The 22,617-nt window shown below is 43.0% G+C and overlaps 1 long non-coding RNA gene across 4 annotated transcripts in view; it reads left to right on the top strand.

Moving 5' to 3' along the window:
- LOC149441411 (uncharacterized) overlaps window positions 1-22,617 on the top strand; it is a 648,839-nt gene that overhangs the window by 542,888 nt on the left and 83,334 nt on the right. For all 4 annotated transcript variants that reach the window (XR_016307379.1, XR_016307378.1, XR_016307380.1 and 1 more), the window contains one exon: window positions 4,888-4,949. This is a non-coding gene — a long non-coding RNA (uncharacterized LOC149441411). The remainder of the gene's footprint in view (window positions 1-4,887; window positions 4,950-22,617) is intronic.

Below are 22,617 nucleotides of genomic sequence, written 5' to 3'. Positions count from 1 at the left end.
AGATTTGTACCCTGCCTTGGCTATGACCTTAGTCTGTCAGACCTTAGCTGACTAGGCTAAGGCAGCCCATAGATGACTCAAATTTCTGATCAGTGGAAGGAAGAAAATCGCTCCTCAGTGTTGATGGGAGAATCCTCCCACAGTGCTATTGTGTTCTGGCAGCACGGGGGTGTGGGGAGCCTTCCTGTCCAGCAGAACACAATAATTACTGCTAGCATATGGGCAGGTCAACTCGCCCTGCACGTGGGGATACCTTTCATCGTGAACACGCTCACCAATGTCCAGGAATCGCGTTCATGTAAAACTCAAACATTATGGTGATATTCTGGCTTAGAGATGAGCCATATAGTAGTGTGAAATGTAGAGTTCTTCTGTAAAACCTTCCATCCCGTGTTACATTTAGTAGGAACACCGCTGAGCCTGTGCCCTCCCCACCCATCCAGCATTCCTCTGCCACCCCATTCCCAGTGTCACGTACCTGATAGAAGTCTGAATTGATGAGGTCAGCCTCTCTTTTATCTCCAACAAAGGCCCCACTGAAGGTGGAACAGATGGTGCTGAGGGACAGGAGAAACACGAGTGCCTGAGTATATTGATTGCAAAACTTTCGGATGGAGGTGTAACCTCGGTAAATCAAGCAGGGCATCCAGTCAAGAACAGAAGAGATGCCGGAATGGCCAGCTGAGGTTTTGGAAGCACTCCACTGGAACTGCAAGGTCTGGGTACATGGCTTGCCGAAACTTCTGATAAGCGTTAGGCCGGAACACACAGTGACATCCGGAGCCAATATAATAGATAGCCAGGACAAGCTCTCGGCAGGACTGTAGCGCCAAACTGGAGCCAGAACCGTAGTCAGAGTAATAGCCAGGGTCAGCAATGAGCAGGTGATGATGTACCGGAACATTAGACAGGGACGAGGTCAGGAGGAAGCCAAGATCAGAAACCGATGAGCAGAAGCATAAACAGAATCCAAGAGCAGGTCAATGGCAAGCCGGGTCAGTAACGTATACACTCAGGATACAGCAGGACACAGGGAATTAGCTGAAGACCAGTCAGCACTGACAGAGAGTAAGAACCACCTTTAAATAGTCCATCTGGCACCAGAAACCGTGGGCACGCTCCCACAAGCGTGCACCCATGTGCACGCATTCTTGCGAGCATGTGCGAGCCTATGCTCATTTTTATTAGGAATGTGCCCGTGCTCATTCTATGCGCGATGTTGCGCACATGCGCATTTCTTTGCACCAGTCGCCGTACAGGAATTCCCTTACACCCAGTGACAGAATGGGGTCCTGCCGTTTAAATCTTAACTCCTACAGCTCTCCCATACCCTGTGGTTGTGCTGTGAGTCTCAGTAACACAGATTCAGTCCCAGCTTCTCTGGGAAACAAACCGCTGGGGAGGGAGCCAGATCACCGCCCCACTTACTAACAGCCCCCTTCGCCCCGGCCAGGCACAATACCATATTTCACAACAGGTTGCAATGTACCTTACACTAGTTCTGGGTTACCCATAACAACTGCATTCTTTCTCCAACCTGTCTTGCAGACTAAACTCCTTGTAGTGGCGTTACTTCATACCTCACATGTGCTTTACTGACCCTAGTTCTTTCATACTCCAGAAACCATCATGCACCTCTTTGAATGACTTCAGACCAGGCTTTAAACAGTTAACAGCTTTACTGAAGATTTGGCAACACAATTTAGCAGCCCTAACTAACTAATGCAGGCTGCCCAGTTTCACACCTTCCAAAGAAGCAAAGTTCATTCAGCAAAAGTAAAATGATGGTAAGTTCCTAGCCCAGGGAGAATCCCAGCAGGGTGACCTAGAAGGGGGGCATGTTTTCCAGTAAGGCTTACATGTTTCAACAGTCCTTCCTCTGAAGTGCCATGTGGAAGAAAGCCAGAGCCCAGAGTCCTACCTCACTTTGTATTTATGTGGCATACAGCAGGGGGGCAGCACTCAGAAAGCCTGGTAAAAAGGTCTAGACACATTTAACCCGCTCAGGATGAAAGCAAAGGCATGTTTTTGTTAGTTTATTACTGCTTCACTATCCAGTTACAGGTTGTGTTCCTTTAGGATCCCATTCATGCCTGAGCATGTGGTTTTTTAAAATATGTTTTTTTGTGCGTTTGTCACGCAACAGCATAGGCAGCCCATTCACTTCCTTGTGGATTCTGCCACGTTTTTGCGTGACTGTTACCCATGTTTGGGGTTCCACAAAAAATTAATGGCACCACAAGTTTAATGAGCATTTTGGCACATTTTTGCATGTTTCTGGGAATGCTCGCATTCTCGCTCTCGGAACACTAAGGTATGAATGGGGCCTTACTGCAGCAAAGAATAGTTAGGTCACCCTGCTGGTTGTTCACCCTGGCAGAACTGTGTAAAGGTTAGGAACAGATGGGCAGAAATACAATTTCAGTGATAGGTAAAACAACTCCCTTTTATGTATTTCAGTGGTAAACCAAGCTGTTTTTATAACGTTCAACTTTAACACTAGTTATCAAGTTATCAACATCAGAATTTACACCTACTCTGCCAACTTAAAATGTATCTATAACCAAAATATCAACTGACTATCAATTAAAATGTTTATTTATTTTTGATGGAGTAGAGAATGGTGGAAACCATTGTCTTTTATTTCACTGTCTGTATCCTGTTGAAATTTACCTTTACTTCATGTTCTAGAAACACATGAGAAAGAGAGTGACGATCTCTCCAAAGTGAGGGAAAATTCCCTCTTAATTTGGCCATACATGGATCAAAAATCTGGTTCAGCAGGGACAAATTTTGACCCACGTATGGGTAGGCTGATTGTATACAAATTATTAATCAGTCTGCTGGAAATTTTTCTCGCAATCAGCGCCACCGTTTATGGCTGGTGGCGCTGATTAGTGTATTCTGACGATGGGAAGTCTCCCCATTGTTAGAATAGAATATCTCAGCAGGAGGGATCCCCCCATCCACATCAAATGTGTGGAAGAAGGAATCAAGTCATTATCTTTCTCAACCTACTGGTTGAACGAAAATAAAATTTACTCTTTTATGGCAAGCCTTTGATAGTTGTCACCAAAATAGATGTACCCAATGGGAAGTTTCTCCTCATATTCTGGTTTGATAAACTGAGACAATGACCACCAAAACAAATAGAGGGGTCACAAACAGCAAAAAAGAGAAGGTATGTTCCCAATCTACAGTATATCAAACTAAAACAAGTGTAGTCTAGAGACATGTATTAATGTACTTACTGCTCCTGACAAGCTGGGAATGTGTCATGTTGAAAAGATGTCCTAAAACAGATACCTCTCAACTGGAGTCAGGCCAACTAGTCTTATGGAAATATATATTTTTTTGGGAAAACAAAAAATAGGACATTTCTTAACGTGAATCGACATTGATTAATGAATGAGGCATTTAAAAGGGAAAAGATCCATATGAAGAAGTAAGAGAAAAGAGTGAGATTCACAAACCAGGAACCAAGGTCAAACATCTTTGGTTTCCTTATTTATTGAGGGGAAAAAATATATCAAGAGAGACTTCAGGAACTTGGAGTGTCTATTAAACCCAAAAGCATTATCAAACCCAAAAGCAAACATTTATTATATTGCAGTTTACTATTTCTTAGATGTGATGGCTGCATTTGTTTTCTTTTTAGGCTTTCTTTTTTCTATTTTCTTCTGGAGAACCAGCCAGTAAGTCTATTGCTTTTCAAAAGAGCACACTCTTTTGCAAAATGTATCATTTACAGAGATGAGACAAACCATTCAATACCAACAGGAGTGCTTACAATTATCAGTTCTCTTTATCTATGTAAAATCTATATCCAAAAAGGGAAAAACTGTTTACTGTAACTGCTTCTAAAGTGTTAGCTAGATTGTGGCCCCAATGTTTTAGCGTATCTAAATCTGCTAGTGCATCTAACATTCCCCTCCACCCAGACTGACAATGCTACTGTACAAAGGTAACCAGGGCAACCCTCAAATGTGGCAGAGCCTGGGGGGGCAGTGTGCAGTGTCGGGTGGAAGATGGATTGAGGAATGCTGGATTGTGGAGCCTGGGAGGGGGCCCCATGGAGCAGAGCCTACCTACAGGCAGGTCGCTGGAGAAGAGAGCAGGTCGCTGGAGAAGAGAGTCTCCACTGCCAATGGCTCCTGAGAGGACAACCTTTATAGCAGGGAAGGAGCCAGCCCAACGTAAGTCCTGTAGGCAGCCACCAACCCACTAAGCTAACAGGAAAGGACAGTGTGAGTACTCTTACACCCCTTGGGCCAGATAAGGGGAGAGAGCGGTCAGGTGCAATACCCAACTAGCTTCTCATCTGGGACTGTTCAATTGGCAGCTCTTGGACCCCCTTTCTCAGAGACACCCTCAGGCAGTTGGATGAAGAAAAGGAATCATCTGGGGTCTGAGGTGGTACAATTTAGTGCTCTTTAACAAGAGACTGTTGCTAATGAGTTGTCCTCAAGTCCTACAGTTCCTCGGGTATCCTATATACTCCTAGACCATATCCAAGTTTAACCCCTCAATAAGATCACAAAATCAAGCTCAAGGACTGTTTGCTGACTCCATTGTGCAGAGTGTGAAGGTGCATGTTGCCTGGCCATGCAGAGCATAGGGGGACCCAATTCAAATTCAGCAGCCCCTAAGGGAGTAGTGCTACAAATATATATATATATATATATATATATATATATATATATATAGAGAGAGAGAGAGAGAGAGAGAGGGGGAGAGGGAGAACACACTAGGACAAACTTGATGGATTAGTTGATCTTTTTTCTGCTGTCACTCATCCAGGTTGTTATCTATATGTTTCTGTGTGTTTCTTTATCTCTTCATTTCCCCTGCTTGTATTTACTGACTTTATTTCTTTTTAATTTATAGGTGCACAAATCATGATGTTCTGCCATTGCCAAGTAATGCTAACATCCTGACAGCAAAAGAAGGTAAAGCACTATTGTTTCATCTTCTGGATGTATTGCTACTATACTGTAAGTTTAATAGTAAAGAACATATTTGGATTGTGTCTCTGGTTTGCTAAAGTTGTCAATTTTGCGCTGGCTAAGTAAATCATATTTAGGGTTTTTTCCAACATGGATGCAAGGTGAGGTAGTACAGAAGGGCCAGTTGGTGATTAGCTGAGATAGTGGTCACAAGTACAGGGAGTGAGTGGAAATCCCTCTAACAGGGCCACAGTTAGGTCACAAGGTACACTTTACCCTAACCTGTTACCTGACCCTAACACTCAAACCTGAACCCTAAAACCTAACCCAATCACTTTAATTAACTATTAAAGAGCTTTGGATAGAGTGGTGAGGGGTTAGGAACTCGTTCAGGTTTTTAGTACAGCTTGTCCCCATTATTAGTTAGATTCATGCTTTTGATTTTTCCTGGTGACAATGATCCAAGACTGAAAGTAAAAACCCAAAGCAGAACAGGACTAGGGGCTAAATCTTGTAATAGGGATGCCTCGCTAAGAGAGCATTTCTCCCTATTTAAGTGATTTCCACTCAGTTACAGTTGTATTTACAAGGTATAGGACACGAATTAAAGAGAAATATCCTCAGTGGAGTACAGTTGGCAAAATTTGACAGCAATTTTTAAAAATTTCCTACTTAGAAAAAAGAGTTAAAATTTACATAGCACTTAAAGTTGTTGTAAAGGCTCAAGTTTTTTTAACTTCATGCATTCTTTGCATGAAGGTAAAAAAACGTTCTGTGTGCAGATGTCACAGGCACATTGGAGCCCTGGACAGGGCTGGAGGCCTGGGGGAGGTAGGCCTGCACCTTAGAGAGCCTGCCGTGGACTCCCTGACCCTTATGGAGATGGGGACTAGGGAGGATTGCAAAAGGCCTTTTAGGCCTGGCCAATAGTTCCCTGAGTGAGGCTATTCCCCTGGAGTATCCCAGGAGAGGTGTACCTACAGAGGAGGTGACTGCAGAGATCCCATTTCATTGAGTGTTAATGACCCCAAGTGGAGGGAGAGACTCTTGGAGAAAAGATGCTGCTTTAAAATGCTCCATGATGGTTACACATGTGACTACTGCAGACCATCCACTAAATGTGATGGACTATGTCTGTCAAGCGACCCTGGATGGTATGTCAATGTGATGTAACCGACGTGCAATTTTCCAAGTACCACCAGTAAAGTGTAGCAACCCTATTTATGGGTGAGCATACCTTCCTTAAGGATATAATGCTCAACTGCGGGGAATGTCTTGTGGAGGCATCTAGCATGGAGTTCGGCACAATATGGCGGAGGGTACAACCTCAGCAGATGGGTCAGAGACTTGAGAGAGCACTCAGAGAGTGCTTTTGGTGCAAACATCCAGCTAATTTGGCCTGGGCAGCATCTCAGAACCTGTGCAGTGCCCTCCTGATCCCAGTATTGTACCCTCCTGAATCCCCCTGTACTATGCTCTTTGTGTTGATTAGCCTTTGATTTATGGCATACTTTCTCATTGTTTAAAATCAATTTTATTGAAAGTACTATTAAATATATGTTTAATTCTATCAATTATTTATACTTTAAATAATTAGGTGTGTAAATTGGGACAGGCTGGTATGGGCCCCAGTTTATTACTTTGTCCGAGGGGGCCCATGATGCTATTAACCTCCCTGGAGGTATTCCCGAGTGTAGCTCAGGGTAAATTTTCAGCACCACAAGCGGTAACCCCGTTGCTCTGGGATCCCTTCTGCACTTACCTTGTCCTTCGCTCCCGCAATGTTCCCCCTGCAGTGTCCCCAGCAATGTCCTCCGGCCGATTCCGGCATCCGTCTTCTGGGTTCCATTCCCTGCCATGTCGGGACGTACGGGGGATGGAACTGACAGGAAATTTAAAAATGTCAAAAAGTAGCATTCATTAAATACACTAAAATCACATGTTCTTTCTGCCTGTAAACTGAGAAACATCCATGGCGTCCAAAAAGTGTCCCTTTAGATCAAAATCGGTTTTAGACCAGCTAGAGAACTGCAATAGTAAATTAGGACAGATTTCAGTGAGTTATTCCTAAAAATTACAGGCCTACAGGAAAAAAACTACATATTTTCATGAAAAAAAATTTACTGCTTTGAGCACAGAAATACTGACATAATCAGACCGCTAGGGAGGTTAAGATGGCCTTGCTTTCAAGTTTGCGGGTTCTGGCCGTTTGAATGGTCGAGACGCAGGATATCACTCCAGTGCATGCGCATGCTCACTGGAGTCAGTGATAAAGCACAGAGTTTTGAAGGGCTGGGGTGCGTTCCTTCAGAGCACAATGCGTATGCGCTGGAGATGTCACCGACTGCAGTAAACAGCTCTTAAATGGTGCATGTTTAGGAGATATTGCTTGTACCTACAGGTAAACTTTATTATAAGGTACAAGTAAGCAAGAGGTGTTTACTACCACGTGAAAGAAATGGTATGACCACAAAAATCTGTAAGGTTTAGTGTCTGTAGCGTTGTTTTTTATTTCAGACATGAGTTTGTGAAGTGAGAAAGCAGCAGTATTTGACTTTTGAACTGGATTGTATGGATCGGTTTACTTTTATTGTTGCACATCCCACGCATCAATTCTGTTCTTTAACCTTCCTAGTATACAGTATGAAGGCATACTAATTACATTTCAAACACTGATTTGCATCTCAAAAGACATTTTCCCCCCAAAACACTTAAAGGCTTGCTGTGCTTGACTTGCTTCTGAGTCTGACAATTATGTACAGTACACTGTAGTCCAAGTAACCCAGAGAAATGTATGACTGGGCTGCCATATAGCAGAAACAACACTTTTTGACATATTGGCAGATGTTTGTTTGTGAAAAATAAGGGGCATTTCAAGCTAGCTTTTAAAGTGAACCTTGCCTTTCCTTCTGTTCTAAGCTCTTAATTGATCCTTCCCTTATGTCATATCTCTCTAGCAGTTATTAGATGGCAATTGCGAAAACTCATTTGACGTACAGTAGAGTTTGAAAATAAAGTTGGTTCTTACAAAATCATTCCCGATACAATGACATCATTCTCCCTTTACTTATTAACCTCTTAAGGACCGCCCTATAGCAGATATACTGCTACAGGGTGGCACCTATGCGCAAAATCACATATATATATACATGATTTTGCACTTCGGGGAGGCAGCACGCGCGACCCGTGCGTGCCTTACCCACGCTGTCATTTCTGGCTACAGATATTGTTCACAGGGTCCCGGCCGGTAATTACCCGCCAGCGCTCGGTGATTACCGAGCATCTCCAATGGGATGGAAGATTGTTTTGTTTGCAAACAATCTTCCTCCCTGTCAGCTCGAGCACACTGCTCGGGATGGCTGTGCACAGTACAGCCATCCTGATCAGTGTACTTACAGTGAAGAACAGCCACGTTCCCCTAGTAAAACACACACAGCACACAGTTAACCCTTTGATCGCCCCTCACATTATCCCCTTCCTGCCCAGTGCCATTAGTACAGTGTCAGTGCTTTTTTTTTTTAGCACTGATCACTGTTATTGGTGTCACTGGAAATGTCAGTGATACTAAGTTAGGTCCCCTCCCCAGTGTCAGAATGTCCGCCGCAGTCACGCTAAAAGTCGCTGATCATCGCCATTACTAGTAGAAAAAATCCCACTATCTATACCGCCATTTGTAAATGCTATAGCTTTCATGTAAACCAATTCATTTACACATATTGGGAGTTTTTTTTAGCAAAGACATGTCGCAGAATGCATTTTGGCCTAAATTTATGATGAAATTTAATTTTTTTACTGGAAATGTTTAATAGAAAAAAGCCCAAAATATTGTTTTTTTCTCAAAATTGTTGGTCTTTTTTTGCTTATAGTACAAAAAATAAAACACTCATAGGAGATCAAATACCACCGAAAGAAAGCTCAATTTGTGGAAAAAATATGTTTCATTTGAGTGGTACAGAATTGCATGACTGCGCAAAGAATATGTTACCCCAACATTTCATATTCCTGTTATGTGTATGTTGTACCATGTAGGGGAGTATTTACCACAAGGCAAACAAGGCATTTGCCTAGGGCAGCATTTTTCAGGGGGGAAGAAGGGACACTTGTGGAATGGGGACCAGGTGGGACCTGAGAGAGGCTGTGGGCTGCTTGATGGTAATGCAGAGCTTGACTCTTGTTCCCAGGGATGTCCAAAGCTGTAAAGGTGATTGTCTTTTTGTCTTTTTCTCTCTGGTCGGCGGGGGGGTGTGTTAGTGGAAGACTATCTGGAGAGTGGGCAGGGTTGTTGTTGGTCAATGTCAGGCTCTCTCCGTGGGGGGGATGTTGTCTACTTTTTGTGCTGCCTATGGCAGCACAAAACCTAAATACACCACTGGTACCATGTACTTGTGTTAAAAAGTATCCAGTTCTCTTTGTATTGCTTCCTTTGTGTGAAATAGTTGGTGATCCTGTCAGTCTCCCTCCTTTCCTATTTAAAAATGACCACACTAGGTATTAATGAGTCAGTTTTCTGGCTGTGCTAGGACCACAGTCTGCCTGCCCTTCAATGATCAGACCTCTGCTGGACACAACTATCCTGAACAGCCATTCATTGGGATGATCGGTGTACTGCTGCTTCTCCATCCCCACTACTCTGAACCCCTTATGTAGCTGAGAACAGAGATTATATGATCATTTACTAAAAAAAGAGAAAAAATATTTTTTATAATTTTTTTATACACGAACTCAAACGTTTTGCCTTGCATTTCTATTTTAAACTGAGTAGATGGTATGGGATCACATATACTTTAACTCTGTCCCGCCGGTTGCACACATATATGTGACCTCTCAGCGGGTAGGCTTTAATGCCGAGAAGCTGCATATATGTGTACCCAGAAAAAACAGACCTGTACCGACAGAGCAAAGTGGAATGGGCAGGCCCCTTGGTTTTGGGGTTCCTGGGACAGTTGAAAAGACATTGGGCGGTACATGTTCCTTGTTTTATTACTATGCCGTAATTGTAGAAGGAAAAATTGAACTCAGTCATAGTACAGTAGAGCTTTACAAATGTTCACTATTTCAGTGGAATTTCTGGCCAGTTTTGATGCTTAGCGGACTCCTTCTTTAACATAGCTAGCTGACAGGAGAAAAGCTTCAGATGGTTCTTTGGTGATAAAAGAAAAAAAAAGAACTTGAGTTGGATACATTTATAAATACACAAAAAGAGTGCCTCTCAATGGAGGCTTTATTTTAATAAGCATCCCCCTGATGTGGATTTGCTGGTTGCCTGGGCATCTTCACCGTTCGTTGGGTTTATTTAAAGAGCTTTTCTTGTCACCTTTGAACTCAAACGATTTCTCCAGATGTACAAAAGGGAACAATGTAGAAAATCTTGCTGTTTCAGCAGAACAGAATCCAGCTGGCCGATGAACTGGATCTGCAAGTCATTGGTTACAGCTGTGTTTCCAGTTCTGTGTCGGTTAAAAAAATAAATTTGCAGATTAAATGGACAGAACGGGGACTCTTTGTTTAACTGTAGGCCAGGCCCAATAGGTGTTTATGATTTTAGGCTTTTTGGGGTTTTTTGTGTGTATGTTCCTTGCAGATCCATGTAAGTCTTGAAAGTCTATTAAATGGTTGCCAATATGCCAACAAAGATAAGTAAATCATTATGCAAAACGACAATCGCAAATCACTTTCACAAATCCACAAGTGATGTAATAAACCTTCCTCCACCTATCTGCATGAATGTGTAGACTTATTGTCTTGATGTGCACAATGTATTTAAGAAATCCTGTTGATAGACTATTCATTTTCACAACAATCTTCTCATAAGATTATGTGTGCATTTAACATACACTCACCGGCCATTCTATTAGGTACACCTGTTCAATTGCTTGGTAACACAAATTGCTAATCAACCAATCACATGGCAGCAGCTCAATGCATTTAGATATCTAGACGTTGTGAAGATGACTTGCTGCCCTCAACCACCTCCCGCCAGCTGTACAGTAATATGACGGATGCAAGGTGGTTCTCTCGTTCTGGGAGGACGTCATATGACATCCTCCCATTCTCACCGCGCATGTGCGGCTTGGGGAGCGCGCAGTGCGGCGATCGGCAGGGACACAGCAGATCACCGATCACGAAAAGAGCCAAAGATGTCGGCTCGGTCATTTGATCAGCTGTGTCCAATCACAGCTGATTACATGTAAACAGGGAAATGCCGGTTATCGGCATTTCTCTCCTCTTGAGCTGTCACGCTGACAGCTCGAGAGGAGAGGAGAGCCGGTAATCGGCTTTCCGCGGAGGGGACATGTACACTGATCATCGGGGCACTGATGATCAGTGTGCCCTGATGATCAGTGTAGCCCCAGCAGCACCACCTGTCAGTGTTCATCAGTGCCCTTGTTAGTGCTCATCAGTGCCTCATGCCAGTGCCCATCAGTGCCACATCATCGCCACATATCAGTGCCTACCAGTGCACATCAATGCCACATATCAGTGCCCATCTGAGCTGCCTTTGAATGTCACCCATCAGTGCCAGTCAGTGCCACCTATCAATGCCAATCAGTGCCACGTATCAGTGCTGTCAATCAGTTCCACCTATCAGTGCCAGTCAGTGGCGCCTATCAGTGCCAGTTAGTGCCGCCTATCAGTGCGCATCAGTGTCGCCTATCAGTGCCTGTCAGTGCCGCCTATCAGTGCCAGTCCGTGCCGCCTATCAGTGCTAGTCAGTGCCGCCTATCAGTGCTGCCTATCAGTGCCATGGATCAGTGCTGCCTTTCAGTGCCCATCAGTGATGCCTGTCAATGCCCATCAGTGCCACCTACCAGTGCCTCCTCATCAGTGCCCATCAGTGCCACCTATCAGTGTACATCAGTGCAGCCTATCAGTGCCCATCCCTGCAGCCTCATTAACGCATATCAGTGAAGGAGAAAAATCACTTATGTACAAAATTTATAACAAAAACTAAAAAAAAACGTGTTTTTTTCAAAATGTTCAGTGATTTTTGGTTTGTTTAAGAAAAAATAAAAACCCAGAGGTGATTAAATACCACCAAAATAAAGGTCTATCTGTCACAAAAAAATGATAAAAATTTCAGTGTTGCATGACTTCGCAATTGTCATTCAAAGTGTGACAGCGCTGAAAGCTGGAAATTGGCCTGGGCAGGAAGGGGGTATAAGTGCCCTGTAGGCTAGCTGTTAAAACCAAGCATCAGAATGGGGAAGAAAGGGGATTTATGTTACTTTGAACATGGCATGGTTGTTGGTGCCAGACAAGCTGGTCTGAGTATTTCAAAAACTGCTTATCTACTGCAATTTTCACTCACAACATTCTGAACACTGGGTGGATACTGATTAACTGCCACTGAGATCACCAGTGACACTAATACAGTGATCAGTGTTAATTAAAAGCAATAAAAAGATACTGTACTAATGACGCTGGACAGGAAGGGGTTAACATTTGGGGTGATCAAAGGGTTAACTGTGTGCAGTGTGTGTTTTAGATTGTGTGCTGTTTTACTTAGGAGCCATACTGCTTTGTTTCTCTCTGCTGTGCAGCGAGATACAAAGCAGCATGTCCATGCTGACAGGAGAAAGACCTGTGTTGTTTACACACAAGTCTCTCCCCTGTCAGCTTTGCCGACAATCACCGAGTGCCATCCAAGAATCGCTGTCCGGGACCCAGTGACTGACATCTCCAGCTGCCAATATCGGCGCGTGTAAGGCGGCGCGCACACCCCCCTACCTGGAAAGGCAAATCATGTATACAGTCATGGCCGAAATTGTTGGCACCCTTGATATTTCTCCAGGAAATCATGTATTTCTCACGAAACGTATTGCATTAACACATGTTTTGCTATACACATGTTTATTCCCTTTGTGTGTATTGGGACAAAACAAAAAAAGGGAGGAAAGAAAGCAAATTCGACATAATGTCACACAAACCTCCAAAAATGGGCTGGACAAAAGTATTGGCACCCTTTCACAACTGCGGATAAATAAGAATGTTACAAGCATGTGATGCTCCTGTAAACTCACCTGGGGCAAGTAACAGGTGTGGGCAATATAGAAATCACACCTGAAAGCAGATAAAAAGGAGAGACGTTCACTTAACCTTTGCATTGTGTGTCTGTCTGTGCCACACTAAGCATGGACAACAGAAAGAGGAGACGAGAACTGTCTGAGGACCTGAGAACCAAAATTGTGGCAAAATATCAACAATCTCAAGGTTACAAGTCCATCTCCAGAGAACTAGATTTGCCTTTGTCCACAGTGCGCAACATTATCAAGAAGTTTGCAACCCATGGCACTGTAGCTAATCTCCCTGGTCGTGGACGGATGAGGAAAATTGATGAAAGATTGCAACGCAGAATAGTCCGGATGGTGGATAAGCAGCCCCAAACATGTTCCAAAGACATTCAAGCTGTCCTGCAGGCTCAGGGAGCATCAGTGTCAGCGCGAACTATCCGTCGACATTTAAATGAAATGAAACGCTATGGCAGGAGACCCAGGAGGACCCCACTGCTGACACAGAGACATAAAAAAGCAAGACTACAGTTTGCCAAAATGTACTTGAGTAAGCCAAAAGCCTTCTGGGAAAACGTCTTGTGGACAGATGAGACCAAGATAGAGCTTTTCGGTAAAGCACATCATTCTACTGTTTACCGAAAACGGAATGAGGCCTACAAAGAACAAAACACAGTACCTACGGTAAAATATGGTGGAGGTTCAATGATGTTTTGGGGTTGTTTTGCTGCCTCTGGCACTGGGTGCCTTGACTGTGTGCAAGGCATCATGAAATCTGAGGATTACCAAAGGATTTTGGGTCGCACTGTAGGGCCCAGTGTCAGAAAGCTGGGTTTGCGTCCAAGATCCTGGGTCTTCCAGCAGGACAATGACCCCAAACATACGTCAAAAAGCACTCAGAAATGGATGGCAAAGAAGCGCTGGAGAGTTCTGAAGTGGCCAGCAATGAGCCCAGATCTAAATCCCATTGAACACCTGTGGAGAGATCTTAAAATTGCTGTTGGGAAAAGGTGTCCTTCCAATAAGAGAGACCTGGAGCTGTTTGCAAAGGAAGAGTGGTCCAAAATTCCGGGTGAGAGGTGTCAGAAGCTTATTGATGGTTATAGGAAGCGACTGATTTCAGTTATGTTTTCCAAAGGGTGTGCAACCAAATATTAAGTTAAGGGTGCCAATACTTTTGTCCAGCCCATTTTTGGGGTTTTGTGTGACATTATGTCATATTTGCTTTTCTGCCTCTGTTTTATATTTGTTCCAATACATACAAAGGGAATAAACATGTGTATAGCAAAACATGTGTTAATGCAATACCTTTTTTGTGTGAAATACTTGATTTTCAGGAAAAATATCAAGGGTGCCAACAATTTCGGCCATGACTGTATATATACGTGATTTTGCACAGACGTGACACCCTGTAGCAGTGCTTCTGCTATAGGACGGAAAGCAAGTGGTTAACCATTGACAGAATTTGTTGGGACATTTTCACTCCTACACACCATAAAAGAAACCTGTGGTGAAGGTAATGTGAATATTTTAGAGGGATGGGGGAATCATACTGGCTGCTGAGAAGTCTAGAGTGCAGAGGTGATTGGAACTACGTTAGGTAGGAGCAAACTGGTAGAGGCCCACACATACTGTATATATAGAGAAAGATGGGTGGTTTGCGGTCTAATGAGAGAGGCACAGGTGAAATGGTGAAGAGTTTGTGGACTGCTGAGGTCCTTTACCATAGAAATTGAAGTGAAGCATGTAGAGATGCGTAAAGTGAAGAAGGAAAGCGGCCCAAGAGATCCCATGGGTGTATTTCCATGGTATGGGTGTCAAGACAAGAGAAGGCTTTCCCTTTGCTGTATAGCCAACCTAACCACCACAGGTGCACTACATGTTTGTATGTGTAGCCCAATGCTGGCTAACTTACCTGTGCCATTGCAAGACATTCATAACTAGAAAAGCTACAATTTCTGGGGAAATTGTGTGAAGTGTTCTTGCCTCCACCAGTAGTCTACAACTGGAGTGGTCGCAGTTTAGAAATTGCCCTTCAAATCTGAGATGGCTAGAGTGGAGTTTCAATGAATGTCAATGGGCGGCGTGACTTGCAAACAAATGGCCATATTGTGAAAACTATCAGGACTATGGCTTAGCCGTGGACATTTTTAGTGGCAGCAGGGATAGCTGAACGTTTTGATATAAGATTTGTGTAGGTGGGCTTGAAAATGAGGGAGTGATGGCAGTTTAGAAATCATGTCCTGATTTTTCAGCTCACACTCTAGCTTTTGTCAGCTCCCACTCTAGTTTTGAATATTCCGCCATTCATTCCTATGGGACCAATTTCACCACAAAAACGCCGATATTTCGTGAACCATTCGGCAAAACGTTTCACAAACTAATAGCACACCAATCGGGAACAATCCGCACGTTTCTGTATATTACTGTCTATGTAGTGTAAAAACTGTGGGAGGAGTTAGGGTGGTACATTTGGCTATAATAATAAGAATATATATGTGAGAGAACAGTAAGTGGCCATGAAAGAACACTTAATAAGAACTATGCTGAGCTAGTGCTCCCTCTTGTGTTTAACTGTGATATTGACATATATGGTTTGGAGACACACAGCGAGAGGAGGGCACAACAAAAGAGCCGAGGATTGTGGGACATGTAGTTTGGAAGGAAGGATTTTCAGAGGGACTAATACAGTTGTGAACTATAAGTTCCAACCGGCTGAAAGAGGAAGTAGAATGCTGGGAGGGGATATATAAATCAGACCTCAGAGGAAGTGCTTTCTCTTGGAACCACGGGCTGAAGCTAAGAAGAGGGACCTGGCCACTAGACAAGACAGTTAAGCAGACCGTGCGGTCTGGATGTTGTGCAGGATCTCCTGTGAGGGTGTTAGATGCTCACAAACAGATCACCCATCCCAGCTTCCTGTCGGCAGAGTGACTGTCCAGAGTTGGTTAGCAGCATCACTGCAACAGTCAGAGCAGAGTCCCAGTGTCGCATGAGACTAGGCCTGATGCCCCTAAGGTGGAGGCCGATTCTGCAGAAGCCCTTCCAGGACATCCTGAATCCCTTGAGCCGCAGTGTCATCAGGACTGGTGAGCGGGCTGAAGCCCACACTGTGTACACTTTTCACTATGGACACTGCATGCAGACATCTTTACCATACGTCTGACTGTAACTCTGACACCTTTACTGGAGCCATTCACCTGCATTATCAGGGATCGCTGGTCGCTATTGCACTGCAATCCCATTGGGCTCTATTGCGCTAGCAGGACATTCAAGACACTTGTCCCTTCAAGACTCCCTTTCACTACTCTTCAAGCCAAGGACTCTGTGCCTCACCTTGGTGCTTATATTAAAGGGGAACTCTATTTAGAAACTGTGTGTAGCATATATTACATATCTAGCTCTCCCAAAGAGTGTTGATAATTTTGTGCCTGGGTCATCAGGATTCTAATGGAGCCATTTGACACTGAAGAAAGGTCTTTCTCCTCCCTTTCATACATGAGGTCAAAGGTTCTCCTTTATTATATTTGAAATACTGTTGACTTGTTGTGTTCACTACTGCTGGTTACTGCTTTATGAAGTACTTTAACTGTCTGTAACTAAAGAACCATTAGTAAATACTCAGTTGTTTACAGCAATTTGGTGTCTTTGAAATTGTGACTACTTGTGCATTATGTCTGAACCCAGGGTGTCAGCAGTGTCAGGAGGCTTGCAAGGTCAGGGCAACCTAAAGGGACCATCATTCTACAGCGGCCCTCACAAGGGTAGCACTACATATGTGTGTGTGTGTGTGTGTATGTATATATATATATATATATATATATATATATATACCTTTGCTATTACTTGGTAGGCTATGTGTAGTGAATTTTTTTTATACATCAGTGTTAATATTCAACTCTCACTGTTTAATCCTGCTGACCTCTACATCCTTACTGTATCCTGTAATGGATTGAGGTCAGAGAAATGGATAAGACCTACCTCCCAGTCTTATACTCACTTATTACCCATCAAAAAGAATATCACGGACTAGATCACAACTCTTGAAAGGTGCAATTATAGAACCACAGTCTTTTGGCCAGTTGTGCGATCTCTTCTTCACCGAGTGTCATTCCACCCAGAGTACAGATCCTGGACAATGCTGGGGTGGAGGTGAGTATTTCAGCAAGAGCTGCTTTTTTCAATTTTATCAGTCTTGAGCTACCTATTTGTATTGTTACTTCAAGGATGTATTGTTACTTTAACCCCTTCACGCCGACGTAGCACAAATATGCGGCCTCGTGGAACTAGGCTTTTTTCCGTGGGGTCGCATATTTGCATACCATGCACTGCACGCTCCCAGCACAAAGACCGCGGTATCACTGAGAGCCCTGGGTCCTGTTCTAACAATCGGAACCCAGGACTACTGATTCTGGGTCACATGATCACTGTGATAGCCTCTGATTGGCCCCCTAATATTTTTCTCTCTCTATAAATATTAAAAAAAAAAAAAGACAAAAACAAAATGTGCACTGTTGTTTCTGGACTGTACTACAGGTACAAACAACAAATAACATACACATATATGGTATCGCTGCGATCGTCAAGAGCTGGAGAATTTATTTAGGGTTGTTCTTTGGTGGTAGGTTATGGTAGTAAGAAGAAACACACAGCTAAATTAAAAAAACATTTATTTTTTTTTGCTATTTTGGGCCAGTTTTCCTTTGATAATAAAATAAAATCAGGAGATATCCATTACCATTCACCACCAAATGAAAGCCCAATTTGTCCTGAACAAAACACGGTATAATTCACCTGGATGTACAAAGTAGTTGTGATGATATGTACAGTTTTACTAACATATGTCAACGTTGCAAAATTGTGCTTAGGCATTTAGATTTGTTTTACCCTTAGGCGTGAAGGGGTTAAAAAAATATGTACAGTGGGGAAAATAATTATTTGATCCCCTGCAGATTTTGTAGGTTTTCCCACTTACAAAGAAATGAAGGGTCTATAATTTTTTATCATAGGTGTATTTTAAATGATAGAGACAGCATATCAACCAAAAATCCAGAAAAAACACACAATACACACGTTATAAACTGAGCTGTAGTTCAGTGAGTAAAATGAGTATTTGATCCCCAAGCAAAACATGACTTAGTACTTGGTGGAGAAACACTTGTTAAGAGATTTTGGTCCACTCTTCTTTACAGAATCCTTCTCTAAATCCTCAAGGGTTCCTTGTGCTTCTTCTTGAGCCACTCCTTTGTTGCCTTGGTGGTATGTTTTGGGTTATTGTCATGCTGGAAGACCCATTCACATCCCAGTGTTCTGGCTGAGGGAAGAAGTTTCTCATCCAAGATTTTACAATACATGGCCCCGTCCATTGGCTCCTCATTGTGGAAAAGTTGGCCTGTATCTTTAGCAGAGAAACAGTCCCAAAGCATAAATGTTTCCACCTCTGTGCTTGACTGTAGCAATGGTGTTCTCAGGATCATTTTTCTTCCTCCAAACACGACAAGTCGAGTTAATGCCAAAGAGTTCAATTTTGGTCTCATCTAACCACAGCACTTTCTCTCAATTGTTCTCTGAATCATTTAGATGTTCATTGGCAAACTTTGGATGGGTTTGTACATGTGCCTTCTTGAGGAGGGGAACCTTGCGGTCGCTGCAGGATTTCAATTCATGGTGGTGTATTGTGTTACCAATGGTTTGTTTGGTGACTGTTGTCCCAACTGCCTTGAGATCATTCACAAGCTCCTCCCGTGTAGATCTGGACTGATCCCTTACTTTTCTCATGATCATTCTTACCCCATGGGGCGAAGTGTTGCATGGAGCTCCAGACCGAGGGCGATTGATGGTATTTTTGTATTTCTTCCATTTGCGAATAATCTTTCCAACAGTTGTCTTCCTCTCACCAAGCTTCTTGCTGATGCTCTTGTAGCCCATCCCAGCCTTGTGCAGGTCTACAATCTTGTCCATGACGTCCTTTGACAGCTCTTTGGTCTTGCCCATGGTGGTGCCCAAGAACAAGATTCTGTGGATAGGTGTCTTTTATACACACAACGAGCTGTCACTAGGAGCACCTTCTTAAATTGACAGGACTAATCTGTGTACCACATGAGCACATAGCCAGTCTGTGGGAGCCAGAATTATTGTTGGTTGATAGGGGATCAAATACTTATTTTACTCACTGAACTTCAACTCAATTTATAACGTTTGTATTGTGTTTTTTTTCTGGATTTTTGATTGATATTCTGTCTCTATCATTTAAAATACACCTATGATAAAAATTATAGACCCTTAATTTCTTTGTAAGTGGGTAAATGTACAAAATCTGCAGGGGATCAAATAATTATTTTCCCCACTGTATATGTTTGTATATATACAGTATTTAAAGTATTCAGATTGAAACCATTGTGAATAAACGAGGGATAAATAGATCTTAGTAGAAAAGAAAGACATTTGAGAACTAAAGTCTCTTTTTAATTACACAAGGATGTGATAATGCTATGAGAGTCCCATTACATGACTACTGAGAAGCCAGAGACATGCAGTTCAATCATATGAAACAATTTATGTTAGGTCAGTGTATAAACTGCTGTACAGCTACTAGAGTGGTCTTGCCTTTTCAAACCCCATTTTCAGGTTCAGCCCTCTCCAGTGTTCTTGCTGTCAAGGGATCATTAGCGTTAAGTCATCAATGTTTTGATATATTTCTTCTTTTTTTGCAGCACTCGCAACCCTTGCTAGAACTTAGCACTTTAGCACTACGTTCCCCTTTCTTCCCATAGCTGGCTGCAGGTGGGAAACCACTCATTATTTCAGGCACTGGTGTGTGCCAGCAGGCTACATCTGTAAATGGCACAAAAGTGACTTTTGGAGCTTAAAAAAATTAAATATTGTCTGCTTTGTGTTCTTGTGAAAAAAAATTATAGAGTTACTTCAAATGTGTTTATGTTGGGATTCATCACTAATAATTATGCCATGTCTTCTTATTCTGTGAGTGAAGGAGGTAATATCTGTAGAAATTTTTGATATTTTTAATTATATATTAGCTGGATGCACCTAAAGCAGAACATTATTCATAACAACTTGATAAAAAATAATGTTCTTTAGGAAGAAACATACACTCCAGATTAACAATTATGCTGTGTGCTGTAAATTGCCTCCAGTATTGTTCCTGTTTCTTCTTGCTGGAGGCTGCCATTTCGCTGAAGCCCAGAACCCCCGAGCAGCAGTAAATCTTTACGCTGTCAGCAGATTGGCTCCTACAATTTCGGCACAGTGCCAAAAATAGAGCGCAACTGAGTATGTGCAGAGCAAGGTGAGACAGTGTATTTCTGGAATTTAACCAGTGTAGGCACTTATTATTTAATGTTTTTCTTAGCTATACCTACAGTAGGGGCCAGCCTGAAGTGATCTACCGGAACCTAAATTTCTGACTAAAGTTCCACTTTAAAGAGACTATTGATTAAAAAGCAAATCCAGCCAAATTTTTATTTTCTTCTCAAGTTTTACTGATATCCAAGGCTCCATTAGTTAGATTTCCTCTTGTTACCTGTTCTGCTTACAACAGTTTCACTAGACAAGAATTAAATCTCCAACAGCAACATAGACAGAAGTACATTTTTTTTGTATGGTTGCAGAAGAAAAGAATTCCTGTTATCTTTTGTATTGCTGTCAATGTAACAGGAACGGAGTACCTGTAATAGAGTCGTGTATAGTAGTAAACCTGATAGGAACTCTAAGCCTTCCCCACTGTATCCTAAACATTTTTTCGTATGTTGGCTGGATACACATTTTAGTATTTTGCCGTCTTAAAGAGCCTTAACCTCTGGCAAACTCATCATGTCTGACTCAGTTCTGGGTTTTTTTGCACACTTGGTCCCCTCATGTGTGATGTGGTTCTTCCCACTAGCCCTTAACCACTTGCCTACTGGGCACTTTTACCCCCTTTCGTGCCCAGGCCAATTTTTAGCTTTCTGCGCTGTCTCACTTTGAATGACAATTGCGCAGTCGTGCAGCACTGTACTCATATGACATTTTTATAATGTTTTTCACACAAATAGAGTTTTCTTTTGGTGGTATTTAATCACCACTGGGGTGTTTACGTTTCTGCACTATAAATAAAAAATGAGCAAAACATTTTTTTTAAAAAAGGGCAAAAACATTTTTTTACAAAAAAGGTTTTTCTTTGCTTCTGTTATAAAATTTTGCAAACGGATAATTTTTGTCCTTCACTGATGTGCGTTGATGAGTCTGCACTGATAGACAGCACTGATGGGAACTGATGAGTTGGCATGGATAGGCAGCACTGATGGGCACTGATAGACTGCACTGATGAGGTGACACTGATGAGCCGCCACTGGTGGGCATTGATGAGGAAGCACTGATGATGCTACACTGATATGCAGCAATGATGGTCACTGATAGGCAGCACTGATGGTTGATACTGATGGGAAGCACTGACTGGTGACACTGACTGACTGCACTGACTGACGGCACTACTGGGCCCTGACTGGCGGCACTGATGGGCGCACTAATGGGCACTGATGGGCGCAACTGCTGGGCAGCACTGATGGATTGCACTGCTGGGCACTGATGGGAGGCACTGCTGGGCACTGGTGGGTGGCACAGCAGGGCACTGATTATCATCAGGGCACTGATCATCAGTGCCCTGATAATCAGTGCTGATCTGCTCTGAGACAGCTGACGGTTATCAACAGTACTTTCCTCATGTTGTGACAGCTGAGGAAAGTGCTGCCGATAACCGGCAACAGTATTTACTCTGTGATCTGCTGTGTCATTGGACACAGCTGATCACGTGGTGAAAGGCCTCTGTAATTGGCCTTTTACCTCATCACGTTATCAGCAGTGTCTATAGGGAGGGCACTTTCTGGGAGGACGTCATATAACTTTGGGCAGCTGAATCCATCGCCTTTTCACTTCCTGGTAGCTCTGCCGCATCCCCTCCCTTAGTAAAGGCAAACCACACGTATGGCAGTACTGCAGCATGGAACATGCATGCTCAGTGTGGCAGCGTGAGCCGTGCTTGCCCAATATGGCAGAGGGGACAATGGCACAGCACTTCGCATGAGCAGTAATGGTCTCCTACTTCCTCCACCTGTCTCTGCCACTCTCTGCCCTCCAACCGCCTTCCAGCCCTCCTCCAGCTCTCCCCTTGAAGCTGAATCTTGCGGCATATCTCCAGGTAAAAAGGGGAGTGGAGGATCCTACGTCATTGGCCTTGGCGAGTTACATAAGCTGAAGAGCAGACCTACAAAAAAAGGTATTTATACATAGAAAAATGCAGTGTTGAATTCCAATGCTATTAAAGATGGGGGAGACTATTCAAACTGAGAAAAGTTGAAAAATAGACTGAAGGTCTGCTTCAAATTACTACTGTACTAGATGATATTCTGTGATTCTGTGATAATAGCCACAAAAAAAGAAGCACTGGTTAAGTGCACAAGTTGACAGAGGGATAGATTTACTAAAACTGGTGTGCTGGTGAATCTGGTATAGCTGTGCATGGTAGCCAATCAGCTTCTAACTCCAGCTTGTTCAACTAAGCGTTGGCAATAAAACCTGGAAGCTGATTGGTTTCTATGCACAGCTGCACCAGATTTTGCACTCCCCAGTTTTAGTAGATAACCCCCAGCGTCTCTTAAAATGACTGC

Source organism: Staurois parvus, unplaced genomic scaffold (genome assembly GCF_062004578.1).
Source record: "Staurois parvus isolate SC_StPar_1 unplaced genomic scaffold, SC_StPar_1.0 ptg000988l, whole genome shotgun sequence".
Classification (NCBI taxonomy): Eukaryota; Metazoa; Chordata; class Amphibia; order Anura; family Ranidae; genus Staurois; species Staurois parvus.
Note: the sequence above shows the minus strand (reverse complement) of the source record. Positions and strands in the feature narration are given on the sequence as shown.